We start from the raw sequence: 13289 nt of genomic DNA on the forward strand, positions 1-13289 counted from the left end.
AATATAAAGAATAATTAGCAACATCACAATCATCATCAAACTATTTCAGAGTCCCATAGGGTACTGTTTACAAAGAGCTTTTTGTAATAGAATTATATCCCATGAGGGCGGGACAGGGCCTTGAAGGTGATCTGGATCAAATCCCTCATTTTCAGGATGAAGAAATGGGCTCCGGAGAACTTGAATGATCACTCCAAGTGGACACAACTATATTGAGCAGAATCAAAGTCAGATGACTTGATTACTTTTAAAAGTTCTTTCATCTATGCTGTAATTTATTTGATTCCCACAAAGCTCTGTAAGGTGGGCAAGTGTAGATGTGCCATTAAAGACATGTATAGGGAAAGTATACACATAGGAATCCTGCTTTCTCCTTTTCTCTTTCCATCAGGGCTCTCCCTCATCCAGCTCTGTGGAATTGTTATGATGTTGGTAAGTGAACTCCAAGGACAGAAAGGGATCTAGAAGAGAATTTTCTAGACACCTAGCAGAGACCCAAAAGTTGACTGAAATCAATTCTGTGGGTTCTGATAAACATTTATTGCAATGAACTATCAGAATGCAGTCAATGAAAGTAAATATTGGAAATGCACCTATCTCAATAAGTGTTACTTCTTGGAAAATTAGTGTCAGTCATACAGCTGCACATATATGCGTGCAACACGTAAGTACATACATACACACATACACATATAAATGCAAATACTGGATTGCTTTGTAAAAAATTGTTTCTTACTATGTGGCAGGATTACAAATTTAAAAGCCACTAGTCTAGAAGCTGCAGGGTGTTGCCTGCAGTCTACTTAGGACATCATTTTGACATAAGAAAAGTAAAAAAATCTATTGCCTGGCAGTAAAGGTAGAGTTTGGCAGTAACACAAACATAATGGGTTCAGGACAGAGCCCAGTTTGAATTTTCACTCAGGTTTCTATAAGACATTGGGCAAGTTATTTATCTCATCTGTAAAGTGGGATAGTTCATCTCCTTAATACAGTTGCTATGAGGTTGTGTGTGAAAATGCAGGCAGCAATTCTCTATGTATTAGAACCTTTTCCCCCCTTTCCCGCCCCCTATTCACTCATACCACAAGGTGATATCTATAAAATTTCCCTGTTCATACCTGTCTCTTGGGTCACATAAAGGAGTTAATTCCTAGCCCTGGAACGTGGCTGCTGAGTGGAAGGGCTGGGAGGTTACCTCTGGCAAGGCGGAGTCATAAAGGCTATTCAGTTTGAAAGGAAAGGTATTAATAACAGTAATATCGATGTTATTTATTGAAAATCAGCTCTATGTCAGGCACTGTGTTTGATGTATAAAAATATTTTATTTAAACTTTAAATAGAATTTATGACTTCTCACTACGATCCAACCCTCCCACCCCGGCTCACTTCCCATTTCAGTACTCTGTTACATCCATCCATTGGTTCAAGCTACCAACCTCAGAGACATGCTTGAATCCTTCCCACACCTCACCATCACTCCCATCTAACCATGGACAAGCCCCGTGGATCCTACTTCCTAAATATGTGTCAAGTTCATCCACTTCTCTCCGTCTCCACTACCACGCACCACCTTAGTCCATACTAGCTCCATCTTTTACAATATTTTATCTAGATCAGTGCTTCTCAAAGTGTGGACTCAAGAACAGAAGCATTAGCATTACCTAATTTGTTGGAATTTGTTGGAAATGCAAATTTCCGGCCCCAGCCTCCAAGCCTGCAGAGTCAGACACTCTGAGGATGGGACCAGTGACCTGTATTTTAACAAGCTCCCCAGGCAATTGTGAAATCTGCTCAAATTTGAGAGCTTGAAACTATGGGAATGTCAGAATAAGGAAAAGGAACACATTGCCAAGGGAAGGTGAAGTTGTAAAATATAATATGTTGAAAAACTAAACCAGCGGATTGCTTTTTAAAATTAACTGGTAAAAGAAACCATCATGAGATATGTCAATGGAGATCCCCAAATCAGATGTTCAGAGACATTTGGCTTTTAAGGGCAGACAATAAAATATTAAATGTATTTATTGCAATAAAGTGTATTATCCATAAGAATAGTACATATTTTAGGAACACAGCTTCATTCAAACACTTGTTATTTTTTAAAGACAACACATTTTCTACAGAAAAAAATGTGAGATTAGCAGAGATTAATAGAGAACAGACTTGAGGACACAGTGGGGGAAGGGTAAGCTGGGAAGAAGTGAGAGAGTAGCATGGACATATATACACTACCAAATGTAAAATAGATAGCTAGTGGGAAGCAGCCCAAAGCACAGGGAGATCAGCTCGGTGCTTTGTGACCACCTAGAGGGGTGGGATAGGGAGGGTGGGAGGGAGAAGCAAGAGGGAGGAGATAGGGGGATATATGCATACGTATAGCTGATTCACTTTGTTGTACAGCAGAAACTAACACAACATTGTAAAGCAATTATACTCCAATAAAGATGTGAAAAAAAGCAGAGATTAAATCCAAAAGATTATAAATAGTCCAAAAATTTTTTTTTACCATACTGCATTCTGAAATTGAGCAATGAAAACAGATAAACTCATTTAATTTTTGCCTACGGTCAGCAATCCTCTCTGGCACTCTAACGTGGGGCATTCCATAATGCCTCGGGGGGAGGGGGGTGGGGACTAACTTCAAGGAAAGACTGAAATGCCAAAACATTTTCCCCCTTGACAATCCCAAACACATTTTTTCCACAACTGCCTTAAAAGTGAGCCAAACCCATGCTAAAGCATTACCTGTTTAAAAGCCTCTTCATCATGGAGGATTTAGTAAGAGAGACTGAGAAAAGAGCTAAGAGCAAACTAAAGAAAAATTAAAACCAAGTGAAGACAGCCCAAACAGGCTAGGGAGAGAAGGTAAATAAACAAAATGATGATTCAGGGCTATAAATACTTTTCTCTGAAATCTCTTCTTCCACTCTGATAAGCAAGGTTACTAGCCTAGCCAGTTAGGTTTTCCTCTGTGCTGATGCTATGTAAACACCAAGGTTCTGCCTGGGAATTATTCCATCAGGCATAAAACGACGTGACCGATATTTCATTTTGCATAGTTGGGTCAGACTAGGTAATTTCTAAAGCCATTTGTAATTCTGAAATACAAGGATTCTGAACTATTCAGTAATACACATTATAGACAAGAAGCAAAAGACTCTGAGTGGGGTACCAACATTGAATTCACAATGTTTAAGGCAAAGGACCCAAAGACTTCAACTCACCATGAAATAACTTCTGAATTAACATAGGAGCAGTGTCTCCTGTGGAGAGCTGTGAGATTCTCTGAGAGCTACCTGACACTGAAAAGGAGAAAAAAAGGAAGCATGGAGAGGGAATGGTCTTAAGAATCATACTGCCTGCTATTTATCTTTTTAGCTTAGGAGAGTGTAAGAAAAGAAAAAAAAAGGAATGTGTTAATAAGAGACGAAAGATTATGTTAAATATTTCCAAATTATGTAAGGACAGTCTAAAAAGCACAGCTGGGAAGTATCATCCACCAACCAAACTGCTTCATCAATCTTGTCTGTTTTATAAACTTTACCCAATGAGAATGCCTACTTGGCTGTCTCTATTGCTTAAACATACTTGTGAAAAATATTTTTTTTCCTATTAAACGTAAAAGCTCCAGTTAACACTATTGCTCTGCTTCTTTGAAGTGCAATGTTATACACATAGAACAAAAGATTCTCACTCACAAAATGAATCCCAGAAACCATAGAAAACTATTACAAATCTTACCCAGAATTGAAGTATTATCCAGAATACTTTGGTTGAACAACGAGAAAAAATAATTTACAATTAATGACATTTGCATATGACTATTGAAAAAGGAGGGAGGCATTGAGCTGAGTATAACATTCTGGAAAAAATATGCGTTGACTCATTAAAGCAAAGGAAAGTGTGATATCCTTTTCACTACTCATTTTTTTAAAGAGTCACATATTTACTATATCAATTACTTGAGGAAGAACCACGAGTCTTAGATGCACTGCCCAGCCTGATGGTAACTCTGTATACAGCCTTGCTTTACTCTCTTCTGTGTCTTTCATGGGGGAGCCAATATTCTGGGTCACAAGGAGCAAGATTTTTATACTCCTAAAATGTACCTGTTGGCTATTGAAAAGAGACACTCCCATTCTTGTTTCTAAAGGAATAAAGAAAGGAAGGAAGGAAGGGAGGGAGAAAGGCAGGGAGAGAGAGAGAAAGAGAAAAGAAATCTCCTAACTTTCCCTTTAGCTATAAAGTTCTATCCTTTTAGAATCTCAGAAACATATCTTCCTTCTTACGCAATCTAACTCCCTTCCTTTCCATGTATAGTAAGTTTTTCAGTCTCCCCTTAGTCATTCAAGGCCATTTTCCTCTTCTGGGTACTTTCTTTCAAATTGCATTTCCTGTGACACACAGAGGCACACGCGCATGTGCGCGCACACACACAAAGGCTCAGTTATCTCAGTTTTTCTGAGCCGCCTTATACAATTGAAGATATAAATAAATGAACTTGGTGAAGAACTCATCAAAAGAGGTGGCACCATGAGAATGTCTCAATGAGCTTCTCACATATAGAGAAGTTTGAGTGACAGGACATTGGGGTCATGGCTACTTCTTTAAATAGTGCCTTGGTCAAGCTTAGTGAAACAATTCCCTGTTTTAGGAAGCACGTAACATGCTCTGCTCCTATGGTGAGTGCTGGCTGGAATGGGGATTGAAATTTAAGAGAAATATTAATATGGATAAGCAGGCCCCAGATTTTCTGCACCATTTCCCTCTCAAGGAACACAAATGTTTTTAAAGGAGCAAAAAAGTAGGTTGTCTAGGCGTAAATTTTTCCTATGCCTTATAAATGAAACAACTAGGTGCTAGCTCCTCTTTATCTAATGAATGTTCTCAAAAATCAGATGATGTTGATTCCAATTGCAAAGAGACACAACAAAGGCCCCTTGTTCTAGAAATGAGGTCATTTGGACAGTCTATCCATTAAGAAAAAGCCTATTTTGCTTTAAGAGGTCACCTATTGGGGCAGGAAATCCATCTTTCAGCCAGTGCACTAACATCTGGCCTAAGTCTTCTGGGCTGAAATGTCAATTTCCTGGTCTAAATGGAACACACATGAAAGGAAAAAAGATAAAAAATACAATTTTTTTTTTTTTTTTTTTTTTTGGCCACGCTTCATGGCTTGCGGGATCTTAGTTTCCTGACCAGGGATTGAACCTGGGGCCATGGCAATGAAAGCGCCGAGTCCTAACCACTGGGCCACCAGGGAACTCCCAAAATTCTCCAAAAAAAGAATTACTCTTTAGTGATCAAAACAAATAAACAAAAACAGTAAAATAACTGTATGAAAATTTTATTTCTTTCTGTAATAACTCCTGAAAGGTAAAATTAAGAGGCTAGAGATTAACGATAGCAAAGGGACAAATCAATCATTCACTGGTACATTCATAAATAAATATACTTTAATTTAGAATGACTAATCATGATTCATGATGATTCATCCCAAGCTGGGCCAGATTTGCTTTTGTATTCTACTATGAGGAGGGGGAGGGGAAGAAGTATACTAACTAAATTAACAGGATAAAACTTAAAAAAGAGAAGTAAAGGGAGGATATTTAACCAACACAAGAAAAAAATCTTCTCAAGCTGGTTAAGAGTGCCATAAAATATTTCATGTGTAATTCTTCTAAATAAGCCACTCAATTTATACTACTTTTTGTACCCTTTCAGAATATTCCATAGTTTTGACTAGTCTTCTCCTACTGGTTAGGAGAAGAGATCCGGTCCATCATTCATTCATTAATTCATCAGGCAACAAACATTAATTGAGCTCCAGTTATGTCTGACATCACGTTGGGTATTCACAAAAGACAGCCCTGGTTCTCAGGAGCATTTAATCAGGAGTGTAAAATCCTTATTTTTTTGAAATTAAATTGTTAAATTGTCCAGTTTAGGTTCACTTTGTAATTAGTGGTGATGTGGAGTCTAGAAGAGGGTGAAAATTGAGAAAAGGCAACTTTTCAGTCATACTACTAATCTAGGCAAGAGCTACAAGGATTAACAATGGGGGCACTTAGCACACGTACATCGGTTCCTGCCTGATCCCACACTGCTTTTTCAGCTTGATTTTCTGTTATGATCAAACATACAGTTATTTTGGAAGGCTCTTATCTACTTTTCCCCACATTCTCTGTATTTCCTATTTTCTGCTTCTCTGTTTTGTTCAGTCTGTTCATTTTCCCTGAAATACTCCTGCTTTCTCCCTCCAGCTTTGTTGAGATATAATTGACCTATAACATTGTGTAAGTTTAAGGTGAACAACTTGTTCATTTGTTACACTTATATATTGAACAATGGTTACCACCATACTGTTAGCTAACACCTTCATCACCATCGTATCATGTAATCACCATTTCTTTTTTGTGGTGAGAACATTTAAGATCCACTCTCTTAGCAGCTTTCAAGTATATAATAAAATAGTATTAACTATAATCACTATGCTCTATATATTAGATCCCCAGAACTTACTTGTCTTATAACTGGAAGTTTGTACCCTTTGGTCAATACCTCCCCAGTTCCTCCACCCCCAGCCCCTGGAAACTACCGTTCTAACCTCTATTTCTACGAGTTCGGCTCTTTTAGATTCCACATAATAGTGATATCATACAGTATTTGTCTTTCTCTGTCTGACTTCTTTCACTTAGTGTAATGCTTTCAGGTTCTTCCATGTTGTCACAAAGGGCAGGATTTCCTTCCTTCTCATGGCTGAATAATATTCTGTGAATTTATCTATCTATCATCTATCTATCTATATCGATATCAATATCGATATAGATATCTCACATCTTCTTTATCCATTCATCTATTGACAAACACTTAGGTTGTTTCCATAGCTTGCCTATTGTGAATAATGCTACAATGATCATGGGAGTTCAGATATTTCTTTGAGAAGATTTTTCATTCCCTTTGAATATATACCCAGAAGTAGAAATGCTGGACCATATGGCAGTCCTGTTTTTAATTTTTTGAGGAACTTCCATACCGTTTTCCATAGTGGCTATACCAATTTACATTCCCACCTACAGTTTACAAATGTTCCTTTTTCTCAGGTATTCTTATTTTTTTGAAAGAGCCACAGGTGATTATGATGGGTAGTAAGGGATGAAATCCATTGGTGTAAGTGAGAATGCAAAACTGAGAAAGACAGAACTTGGGGAACACCAGCATTCAAGAGAACAACATGGGGTAATGACACAGTGTCTGAGTGAGAGTAGTCCCAGGGGTAGAGAATCATGATGGCATGATGTCAAGGAATCTGAGGGTAACAGGAAGACGGGAAGGATCAGCAGTGTCTAACATTATGGAAAAGTCGATAGGAAGAGTATCAACTGAACGTTCATTTTAGCGGTCACTAGTAACTCTACTTAGCCAGTGCAATTTCATTGTAGAGGAAGGAGTAGAAACAAGATTGCAGGAGACTGAGGAAATGATGGGAGAAAAGTAGGTGAAGAAAGATAACACAAGGGATCACAAGGTTTGAAGAAATATTTTTAAGCATGTGAAAGATTTGAGCGAATTTATAAGGCAAGCAGAAAAGGAATAGTAGAGGAGGAGAGATTGGAAATTTAAGAGAGGGTGGTACTAGAATAAGATTCCAGAGGAGATGATGGTGATGATAATAATAATTTACATTTTTGAGAAATTATTGTTGGTGGGATTCTCTTGTACAGAGTCCAAACAGACTACCCCTTTCCTGTTAACACATGTTTCCTACTCAATAACACAACAAAATTGATCAGATTTAAGCATTCTAAGAAAGAATTACATTCTAGTCACATTTTGCTGATGCTAGACCCAGACCATCTTCACTGGATTTTAAGATTTTTACAAATCCTCATTCATACATTTCAGATATTTCAGTTCAATAAGCATTTACTGAATGTCTATTCTGTACTTAGTGGAAGGTATTTAAGCATTGGGGAGTATGAAAAGTCACAGATTCTGATCTTGATGAGCTTAGTCTTGTGAGGGAGACACATAAATACTCTCAACCCAGTGTGATAAAAGAATCCATAGGCCCTTTATGAACTGAGAGACTGGATGGTCATGGCGGTCTAGAGGCATCATGGCAGCCTTCTTGTAAGAGGCTTTGTCTGAGTTAAAACAGTCTCAAAGGAAAGGTTGAAATTAGCCAGTTCCATGGGGGCTAAGCTGGTTTCAGACTATGAGAACAACAGGAACAAAGGCACAAAGACATAAAACAATATTATGTGTTGGAGGAACTTGAAGTTCTCTGTTTTAAAAAATGCTAGTGAGGGAATGAATAGCTAGTCCAAAGCTCAGAGAATGAGACAGTCAGTCACACTGCACCTAGTCTGCTGTCAACTAAAGAGGTTAGTCTTAAGGCTCTGGGAGAGTTCATCCTTTGTATTTTAATGCTTCCTGATTTCCTTTCTGAAATGGTAACCTTCATTTTACTTCCCAAGTGCACCATGTACTGCTGAGGGTCCCTGGGCTGAACAGGCAATGCCAACGCCTGCAATAACAGAGTACACATGAAAAGCCACGGGCACATTAGGGAGGGTGTAAAATTTGGAACACTTCACTAATGTGCAGGTCATACCTGCCCAAAGGCCATGCTGATTCTTTTTCTTTCCAATATTAGTAAATGGGCCACCTCCCTTGACATTTCCTAGCAGCAGTACCAAACAGCTTCATGCAGAGAATCTCATCCTAGATCTCCCCACCAACACTGTGACGTGAGGTAATTTGCAATCTTCCTGGTTCTCGGGGTCCTTAACTCTAAAGTGAGGAGGGGGGAGATATTTGAGGTCTTTTCCACTTCTAATGTTCTGTAATACTGTGAGTGAGCATTTTGGTATAGGAATTGTCTTAGGGAATAAGGAAGTAAGGAGATAGCAAAAGTCTGGGGAGGAGGAAAATAGCTTTCCTGGTTAGTGGAAGGTATTTATATAACAGATGGGTTAAGCCATCTGGAAGATACCCCTTATAAGAAATGGCTTATGCATGCCTTCTTGATGAGGCCAAGTGTTCCTCAATTCTCCATCTAGAAATCAAGCAGTATCTTCAGGAAGGTGGCAATGGAACGTGACTGACATAAACAAAATTACAAATGTAAATTGGTACAAGATTCAGAAATTTGGCAGGATGCATCAAAATCCATAAAAATGTTCATATCCTCTGATCCAGTATTTAGACTCCTGGGAATTTATCCTGGTAAATTATTGGAAAGGAATCAGAAGCTCTGTGCTCAGAGGCTTATTACTGCACTTTTTATAACATTTAAAATTTAGAAAGAAGCTTCATATTCCACAAGAGAACAATGGTCAAATAAATGATGATATTGAAGGAATAATACCTATTGATTAAAATGTCAATATAAAGAACATGTAACAGCACGAAAAAATATCCTCTGTATGAAACACTTAACTCTGAGAAATCAGGAGTGCACATGTGCAAAGGTGAATCGAGAATCTACAAATATTATATGCCAGTGTTTTTAATTGAGTAGGAGCTCAATAAATGTTTTTTGAACAAGTAAGTAAGTAAATGAAGTAAAATGAAAACTGGTGATGCACTAGGATGGTGGGATCTTGAATTAAATTATCTTTGAAAAATTTTCTATTTTTGTTACTATGTTGTTTAATGATAAGCACAAAGTTAATGAAGGTTAAACATTTATTAAATGTTTATTGTGTATAGATCTGGTCCTATAGATAGTATATTTTGTAATGCTACTTATTCATCACCTTCTGAAACATGCCTGCTACTTTTCCACCTCCAGATTCAAGCCTTCATGGAGCCAAATTCAATGCCGGCCAGACATTTGAATGAATGAATGAATACCTCAACAAATGAGTGGCAGAGATTGAAGCACAAGATACTAGTACCTTAAACCACACGGTCTCTGGTGTGCTGTATGGTCAGGAATTCTCAGTACTCACTCAAAGTCCTAGACTTCGAGATTCTCTATGTAAATAACTGCAAGAATTGGAAGGACTGAGTTCCTGAAGCTGAGAGACAAAGAAAGAGTTCTCAAAACCCTGTCTCAGAAAGCATAACCTAGGGCTTCCCTGGTGGCACAGTGGTTAAGAATCCACCTGCCAATGCAGGAGACACGGGTTCGAGCCGTGGTCTGGGAAGATCCCACATGCCACAGAGCAACGAAGCCCGTGCACCATGGCTGCTGAGCCTGCACTCTGGAGCCTGCGAGCCACAACTACTGAGACTGCATGCCTGGAGCCAGTGCTCCGCAACAAGAGAGGCCACCGCAATGAGAAGCCCATGCACTGCAATGAAGAGTGGCCCCCGCCCGCTGCAACTAAAGAAAGCCTGAGCGCAGCAACGAAGACCAAACGCAGCCAAAAAGACAAAAACAAATACCGTATGCAGCCAAAAATAAAATTAAAAAAAAAAAAAGAAAGCATAACCTTTTCAATTGCTTCTGATCATTCTTTTTTTTAAATTAATTTATTTGTGGCTGCATTGGGTCTTCATTGCTGCTCGTGGGCTTTCTCTAGTTGTGGCGAGCAGGGGCTACTCTTTGTTAAGGTGCGTGAGTTTCTCATCGTGGTGGCTCCTCTTGTTGCGGAGCACAGGCTCTAGGCATGCAGGTTTCAGTAGTTGTGGCACGTGGCTCAGTAGTTGTGGCTCGCGGGCTCTAGAGCACAGGCTCAGTAGTTCTGGCGCACAGGCTTAGTTGCTCTGCAGCATGTGGATCTTCCCAGACCAGGGATCGAACCCGTGTCCCCGGCATTGGCAGGCGGATTCTTAACCACTGTGCCACCAGGGAAGCCCCTTCTGATCATTCTTGAATGCCTCACTGTTCTTTTGTTTTTTTAATTGGGGTATAGTTGCTTTACAATGCTGTGTCAGTTTCTGCTGTACAATGAAGCGAATCATCTATATGTACACATGTATCCCCTCCCTCTTGGATCCCCCTCCCACCCCCATCCCACCCATCTAGGTCACCACATAGCACTGAGTTGAGCTCTGTGTGCTATACAGCAGGTTCCCACTAGCTATCTATTTTACACACAGTAGAGTATATGTGTCAAACCTAATCTCCCAATTCATCCCACCCCCCCTTCCCCCCCTGTGTCCACACGTCCATTTCCTATGTCTGTGTCTCTTTTCCTGCACTGCTGATTGGTTCATCTGTACCATTTTTCTAGATTCCACATATATGCGTTAATATACAATACTTGTTTTTCTCTTTCTGACCTTCTTCACTCTGTATGACAGACTCTAGGTCCATCCACATCTTTGCAAATGACCCAATTTCATTCTTTTTTATGGCTGAGTAATATTCCATTGTATATATGTACCACATCTTCTTTATCCATTCGTCTGTCGATGGACATTTAGGTTGCTTCTATGTCCTGGCTATTGTAAACAGTGCTGTAATGAACATTGGGGTACATGCGTCTTTTTGAATTATGGTTTTCTCAGGGTATATGCCCAGTAGTGGGACCGCTGGGTCATATAGTAGTTCTATTTTTAGTTTTTTAAGGAACCTCCATACTATTCTCCACAGTGGCTGTATCAATTTACATTCCCACCAGCAGTGAAAGAGGGTTCCCTTTTCTCCACACCCACTCCAGCATTTATTGTTTGTACATTTTTTGATGATGGCCATTCTGACCAGTGTGAGGTGATACCTCACTGTAGTTTTGATTTGCATTTCGCTAATAATTAGTGAAGTTGAGCATCTTTTCATGTGCCTCTTGGTCATCTGTATGTCATTTTTGGAGAAATGTCTATTTAGGTCATCTGCACATTTTTTGATTGGGTTCTTTGTTTTTTTGATATTGAGCTGCGTGAGCTGTTTGTATATTTTGGAAATTAATCCCTTGTCCATTGCTTTGTTTGCAAATATTTTCTCCCATTCTGAGGGTTGTCTTTTCATCTCGTTTATGGTTTTCTTTGCTGTGCAAAAGCTTTTAAGTTTAATTAGGTCCAATTTGTTTACTTTTGTTTTTAGTTTCATCACTCTAGGAGGTGGGTCAAAAAAGATCTTGCTGTGATTTATGTCAAAGAATGTTTTTCCTATGTTTTCCTCTAAGAGTTTTATAGTGTCCTGTCTTTTACATTTAGGTCTTTAATCCATTTTGAGTTTATTTTTGTGTGTGGTGTTAGGGAGCATTCTAGTTTCATTCTTTTACATGTAGTTGTCCAGTTTTCCCAGCACCACTTATTGAAGAGACTGCCTCTTCTCCATTGTATATTCTTGCTTCCTTTGTCATAGATTAGGTGTCCATAGGTGCATGGATTTATCCCTGGGCTTTCCATCCTGTACCATTGATCTATATTTCTGGTTTTGTGCCAGTACCATATTATTTTGATTACTGTAGTTTTGTAGTATAGTCTGAAGTCAAGGAGCCTGATTTCTTCAGCTCCATTTTTCTTTCTCAAGACTGCTTTGGCTATTTGGGGTCTTTTGTGTTTCCATACAAACTGTACACTTTTTTGTTCTAATTCTATGAAAAATGCCATTGGTAATCTGATAGGGATTTCATTGAATCTGTAGATTGCTTTGGGTAGTATAGTCATTTTCACAATATTGATTCTTCCAATCCAAGAACATGGTATATCTCTCCACTTGTTTGTGTCACCTTTGATTTCTTTCATCAGTGTCTTATAGCTTTCTGAGTACAGGTCTTTTGCCTCCTTAGGTAGGTTTATTTAAACAGTGGAATGTACTGCAAAACTTTTACATGTTGTAGCATTTCCAAAAAGGAACAGGAGCGCACTATGGCAAATTTTTAAGGAATGGAACCTGAAGGGACTCAGCAGCCAGAAAAAAGCAAGCAGGAGATGTTGGGAGTCACGTTTTAAAAGCTTTTCTCAGTATTTCCTCAAACCTCCTTACTAATAACAAATATTCAGGAACCACCTCTTTTGATCCACCCAGAGTGTTTAACTTTCCTGGTTTTGCAGGTTTAATGATAAATATGGTGTCACAGATTAACAAGAGCTCTTTATTGGACTGAATTTTATCACTGGCTCATGCACGCCCAGGTTCCATACAGATGGCTCATCTGTATCCAAAAGAAGTATTTAGCCTTTGGTCAGCAACACAAGCAATTTCACCATTGATTTTTCTTAGATACAGAGTCTACCTTCTTTACTATTCATCTCGAGATTTTCCAAGGAAAAACATTATTTTTGAAGTTGCTCTGTGCCCTTGGCTATTTCTCCTGATTCCTTCCCTTTCCAGCTGATTCAGAGTGGAGCGCATGCAGCCAGGTGCTGTATCTGATCACCTTTAT

At 38.9% G+C, this 13289-nt stretch overlaps 1 protein-coding gene across 1 annotated transcript in view; it reads right to left on the bottom strand.

Moving 5' to 3' along the window:
* The window catches only part of SASH1 (SAM and SH3 domain containing 1), a 251572-nt gene that overhangs the window by 191919 nt on the left and 46364 nt on the right, over nt 1-13289 (bottom strand). The gene's annotated exons all lie outside the window — the stretch shown is intronic.

Source organism: Balaenoptera physalus, assembly GCF_965194825.1.
Source record: "Balaenoptera physalus genome assembly, chromosome: 9".
In the NCBI taxonomy this organism is placed as follows: domain Eukaryota; kingdom Metazoa; phylum Chordata; class Mammalia; order Artiodactyla; family Balaenopteridae; genus Balaenoptera; species Balaenoptera physalus.